Source organism: Triticum urartu, chromosome 7, assembly GCF_003073215.2.
Source record: "Triticum urartu cultivar G1812 chromosome 7, Tu2.1, whole genome shotgun sequence".
NCBI lineage: Eukaryota > Viridiplantae > Streptophyta > Magnoliopsida > Poales > Poaceae > Triticum > Triticum urartu.
The window spans coordinates 700,744,074-700,749,893 of record NC_053028.1 but is presented as its reverse complement, the minus strand read 5'-3'; the positions used below and the strand labels follow the sequence as shown (position 1 = coordinate 700,749,893).

The following is a 5,820-nucleotide window of genomic DNA, read 5'->3' as shown; positions in this document are numbered from 1 at the left end:
GTAGAATAATGTCATAGATAGATATGAGGTATTATCTCACAATTAGATGTGACATAGTCGGACCCAAAATAATATACTGGCGATGGCCATGCAACCTGACGTCGCTTGGACATGAGAGCTCCTGTCACCGCTGTAGACCGCTCCTATTTAATTTGGGGGCTTTCGTGACCCGCGCAGACGTCCCGTCCGAGGATACATCGCTCCGTAGCGTAGAAAGAACCCTCCGCGAAACACGTGCACGGGCAGCCGGAGATCCTTGACCTTGCTCTCCAATGTCTCGACCAACGTTTCGTCAAACGAGCTATGGGCGTCACAGCCGCCGGCGTCGAGTACCCGGAGGCGTGGGCAGTGGCCGCCGAGAGCGGCCAATGAGGCTAGCTCCACCAGGCCGCTTGACAGCACGAGCTGCTCCAGCATAGAGAGCTTCTTCGCCACCAGCATGACAAAGTTCTCGCCGGGCATGTCGTACCGGCACGTCACGTGGAGGCTCCGCAACAATGGCGCCCTGCAGTTGCAGATCGGTTAGAGCAACTTTAAAGGGCTGATCCATTTTATCCGTCTGCGTTTGTTTGAATTGGTGTAGATAAAAATAGCGGCCCAACGCACCAATCAATCAAAATTACGTCCGCGTCGCGTTCGTGCCGATGCATTTGCGGCCCAAATTTGCGCCCCAAATGCGTCGACGCGGACGTCGAACGGACGCTTCGTGTGCCTTCTCGCTATCCGCCGCGTCCCCACATGGCAGCCGTCCAAACTACCCGCTGCCCACGCGGTCAGCTTAATTTATGACGACGGGCCCACGCGTCAGCGACGGCGCTCATCCTTTTTTAAGCCGACCATGCGGGGGGAGGGGCAGGGGGCGTCCTCATCCAAACTCGTCGTCCCCATCTGCCCACCTTGCTCCTCGTCGTTGGCAAACCCTAGCCACCACAACCACAACAAGCAGTGGCAGCAAGGCCAAAGGCAAGTCCCCCGCCACCCTTTTCCCCTCCGAGTTCCTCTCACCCCCGCCGGCGCCTCGCCGGCAAAGACAGCGCATCACCGTGCCAGTGCACCAGGCGGAGTGGCACTGGCAGAACCGCCAGCCTCTGCCGTATCCGGACGTGACGCTGCCGCACGACTGGCATATGGATCCAGATAGGATCCAAGTGCCGGCGGCGCCGCGGTCGGCTCGTGCTCACGCGGAGGAGGTGCGGTGCCGGCGGGCGCTGCTGACGCCGGAGCAACGCCTCGACAAGGCCTACGCAACCGACTCGCCCAACTGGGCGAGGTGGTTCGCCTTTGAGCATGAGGAGGCGAGGCGACGGGGCGTGCGCGAGGTCGACCGGAGGCCAACGCCGCTGGTCGTCCGCGAGGAGAACCAGGAGGCGGAGGACGCTTACTAGGCGGCCCTTGCGGCCGTCTACCGGGAGAGCGAGGAGGACGAGCGGCGCAGAGCGGAGGCGGCGGAGGAGACCCGCTATGAGGCGGCAATGACGCAGGCCCTTGCCCTATCCGCGGCGGGCGACAGCGTGGTGCCGCCGGTGGCCCCGCCATCCCCATCAAGCCGGAGCCGCAGCCCGAGCCCATCGCGCACTTCTCCTGGAATGGAGTGGTGTGCGAGTGGGTGTCCGCGCCACCGGTTTGGCTGGGGGCGACGCCGGCGCAGGAGCAGGCCTACCTCGAGATGTGGCGCCAGCGCCGGCTGGCAGAGGAGCGCCGTCAAGGCAAGTATGAGGAGATGCTCGAGCGCGACCACGAGGAGGAGGCGCGCGAGGCCGAGGAGGAGGCGCGCCAGGCCGCGGCTGCACAGGCGGTCGCACATCCCCCCGCACCGGCACTGCCTGCGCCGGCACAGCCCGACATGGCGGCGCTCTGAAACACGGCGTTCGCCTGGGCCGGGCCAGCGCCGATACTCATCGACCTCACGGATCCCCGAGGACGACGACGACACCTAAGGCAGCGCGCCGCCTCGTAGTTTAGGCTGTTTTTATTGTTTTAATGCAAATGTGGACACGTGGACTCTCGCCGGCCTTCGTGACCGGCTTTAATGTTTAATTAATGTTGTTTCTCTTTTTTAAATATATATGCATTCATTTTTTTTGACGCCGTTAAAATGGGTCTCAGGTTAGCGTTGGGTGCAGACGTCGACCCAAATGCGAAAACGGGCATCCGTGTCCGTCTGGCCGGCCCAAACGGACAAAAAGCGGACAAAATCGCCGTTCGCCGTTGGAGTTGCTTTTATGAATCATGATATTACTCAGATTCAGAAGAGGTGCGTGTACATGCGACGAGACCGGACCAAAATCAAACCGGCACTAATGTGCTTCAACGTTTGAATTTTTTTTACTAGTGTTGATAGACCGCCCGATCGATGCGTACGTGCCTACCTGCGGGTGAGGAAGGGCAGGAAATTGTCGTCGACGCGGCTGCGGTAGGACTGGCAACGGCCGGCGCGGCGCCGCACGGCGGCACGCGCCATCGCCCGCCACCCCGCTGGTGGGTTTTTATCCATGTCTTCGGCAGCGACGAGGTCGATGTGCTGCCACAACAGCGGCTCGTCGACGGCCAGCCGCCGCCACGCGCGGCCCGCGCCGCTGAGGATGTCGGCTTGCGGGACCAGGCTCAGGATGACCCACAGGACGTCGGAGGGCAGCGCCGCCCAGTCCCTCCACTCCACCTCCCAAGAAAGACCATGCACATGCACGTCCTTCCTGCGGCGGCGGCACGGCGGGTCGGGTGCTGGGGCTCTAGCTCTACGCCTCGACCTTATTCCCATCTCGCCTGGTTAGGTTTGTTTCTCCGCCCAGATCGAGCCGCAGTCGGCCTGCGTGCCTGCCGCCAAATATATATAGATGGAAGCTATACGTACGGGGAAGGGCAAAAAAGACATGGAAATCTCATTGCCCTCAAGTTATCCCGTCCATCCAACCATCCCAGGTATACTTACGTTTGCATCACACAAGAGGAGTGACACCACGCATGAAACAATTCTAACCAACTTGAATCACACGATCCACGTTTGACCTTGCATTTTTAAAAAAAAATATTAATACTAAAAAGATACTAATTACACCCAGCCTCTGCACCAACAAGATATCACAAAGACATCTAGGATGCACAAATAACCAAAAAGAAAACAAAACAGAAAGAAAGAACAAAGGTCTCACCATAGTGATCAACTCCTCTCAGTAGCAGCACAAAAACCACCACCAATGACAACACCAAGAAAACATAAATGATCTCCAAAAGTAACGCCTTCAAAAAGGAAACAACGTACAAGCGTCATCATCGTCCGATCCAAGATCGTAGATTTTCACCCTGGAGAAAAGCCGAGATCTCAAAACAATGTCTTCAGCAAGGCAATTGCCAGTCACAACCAATGAAGGTCAGGTCTTAAGTTTTCACCCTGAAAGTCACGACTTAGCACCCTAAGAGCACCCCAAAAATGAAATCCTCCAGTGTTGTCGCCCCCACTTGTCACTGTTACTTTAAAAGTTATTAAAAACCTGGCAGACTCCATTGCCTCCAAGGCCTCTACGCCTTACTGATCATTCGATCTCAACCATCATGACTTTCTCCGTTGTTGTCTATGCTGTGAAAATCGAGATACGGCCGTGTCCTATGGTGTCAACCAATAACAGAGCTTCGTGCCGCGCCCCATGGAGCCGCATAGGCTAATATGGACGCACACGAACGGATTCTATCCAATCTAGATATGATCGAGCAAGATTTCCGACGATAGTTCTGGAACACGTCAACGGCCAAATCAAGGAGGACCAATCATGCAGATCGTTGCAATGATGCGATAAGAGCACAAAGACCGCCACCACACCGCTGCCTCCACCACGTCGTCATCATCACCACAACGGCGGAGGACACCGGCCCACACCCAAGGCATCCGCGACACAACACGGAAGGATGAGGCTGCATGCAGGTAGCCAACATGGACGCGCACCAAGGTATTAGGCCAACTCCACCGCGCGACCCCAAACGGACGTCCGTTTTGTCTGGTTTTTGTCCCTTTGGGTAGGGATTTGGGGTCGTGTCGGGGCCTGTCCTGTGATGCGGTGGCCGTACGCCCAGCGCGCGGCCGCATCCTTTTGCCCCATCCTGTCCGTCAGGGCCAAAAAATGCCCAAATTTGCATCAAAACTAGTTTCGAACCCAAATATTTGTCTGAAAATTAAAATTGTTTTACAACCCAATTGAAATTGTCTTTAATAAAATAGTTTTACAACCAAATCGAAATTGTCTTGACTGAACATAAAATGGACAAATACATCTATTGGTTGCCAATGTGATCCCACATGTCCTCAACCAAGTCATTTTGAAGATTCACATGAGTGCCAATCACGCATCTCATGGTGGAATTGGGCAAACAATTCAAATGTGGCTGGGTCTTGGTGCAGGGGCTCAATGTTTTCACCTTGATAATCAAATCCTTGGTCGAAGATACTCTCATCACGCTCGTCCTCGACAATCATGTTGTGCATGATCACACAAGCAGTCATCACCTCCCAAAGCTTCCTTTCATCCCATGACAGTGCAGGGTTTCGAACGATGCCCCACCGGGATTGAAGCACACCAAAAGCACGTTCCACATCCTTTCTAACACTCTCTTGCATTTGGGCAAATCTCTTTCTCTTCTCACCTTGGGGTTTTGAGATTGTCTTCACAAAAGTTGACCACTGAGGATATATACCATCTGCTAGATAGTATCCCTTGTTGTAATGGTGGCCGTTGATCTCAAAGTTGACAGGTGGGGAGTGACCTTCTGCAAGCCTCACAAAGACTGAAGAACGCTGCAGCACGTTGATATCATTGTGAGAACCTGCCATGCCGAAGAAAGAATGCCATATCCAAAGATCTTGTGATGCCACCGTTTCTAATATGACAGTGCACCCATTAACATGCCCCTTGTACTGGCCCTGCCAAGCAAATGGGCAGTTCTTCCACTCCTAGTGCATACAATCTATGCTGCCAAGCATACCTGGAAAGCCTCTAGCTGCGTTGCTCGCCAACAATCTCTCTGTATCAGCGGCAGTTGGCTGCCTCAAGTACTCTGCGCCAAAGACCTCGATCACAGCCTGGCAAAACTTGTACATTGACATCAGACATGTTGTCTCACTCATACGCACATACTCATCCACCAGATCGCCTGGAATTCCATATGCAAGCATGCGGATGGCCGCGGTTCATTTCTGGTAGGAGGAGAATCCAAGCTTGCCAAGGGCATCCGTCTTGCACTCGAAGTATGGGTCATGAGCAACCACTCCCTCTCAAATACGATTGAACACATGCCTTGCCATACAAAAACGGCGACGGAATTTATCCGGCTTGAAGAGCGGGGTGTTGACAAAGTAATCGGCATAGAGCAGGGCGTGGCCTCTCTCCCTATTGCGGTTCAGGTTGGGAGCACGGCCATTGACTGACCCCCTGTACCGAGGAAGCTGCCATTGAATATGGTCGTGAACGACCAGTGCAGCCACCACAAGATCGTCATCATCCGACGATGAATCGTCCGATGAACAAAGGAAGTGATGCAAGAAAAATTCGTCTCCACTGTCCATACCTTTGTTGGCAAAAGGTCGAACACCTTGCGGTCGTGGTGGCGAAGAGGCCGCGATGATCACCTCGACGCAGCAGGGGTGGTTGCCGGCCGGCTACTGGCCGCTCTGGAGCTCTCGTCAGAATCTGCCTCGGCCGCCGTGGTATGTCGCCGGCAGTCGTGTCCCCTCTGCCACCGGCAAGGACGGCGACGGCCAAACCTCCTCCGATCGATGACCAAAACTACGGCGGAAGCGCGAGTGTGGCGGCAGCCATGTCGAGACATGGTTTG

The 5,820-nt window shown here is 55.1% G+C and overlaps 1 pseudogene; it reads right to left on the bottom strand.

Annotated features, from left to right (window-relative positions):
- Window positions 1–310: 310 nt before the first annotated feature.
- LOC125519476 lies at window positions 311–2,765 on the bottom strand (annotated as a pseudogene).
- Window positions 2,766–5,820: the final 3,055 nt, after the last annotated feature.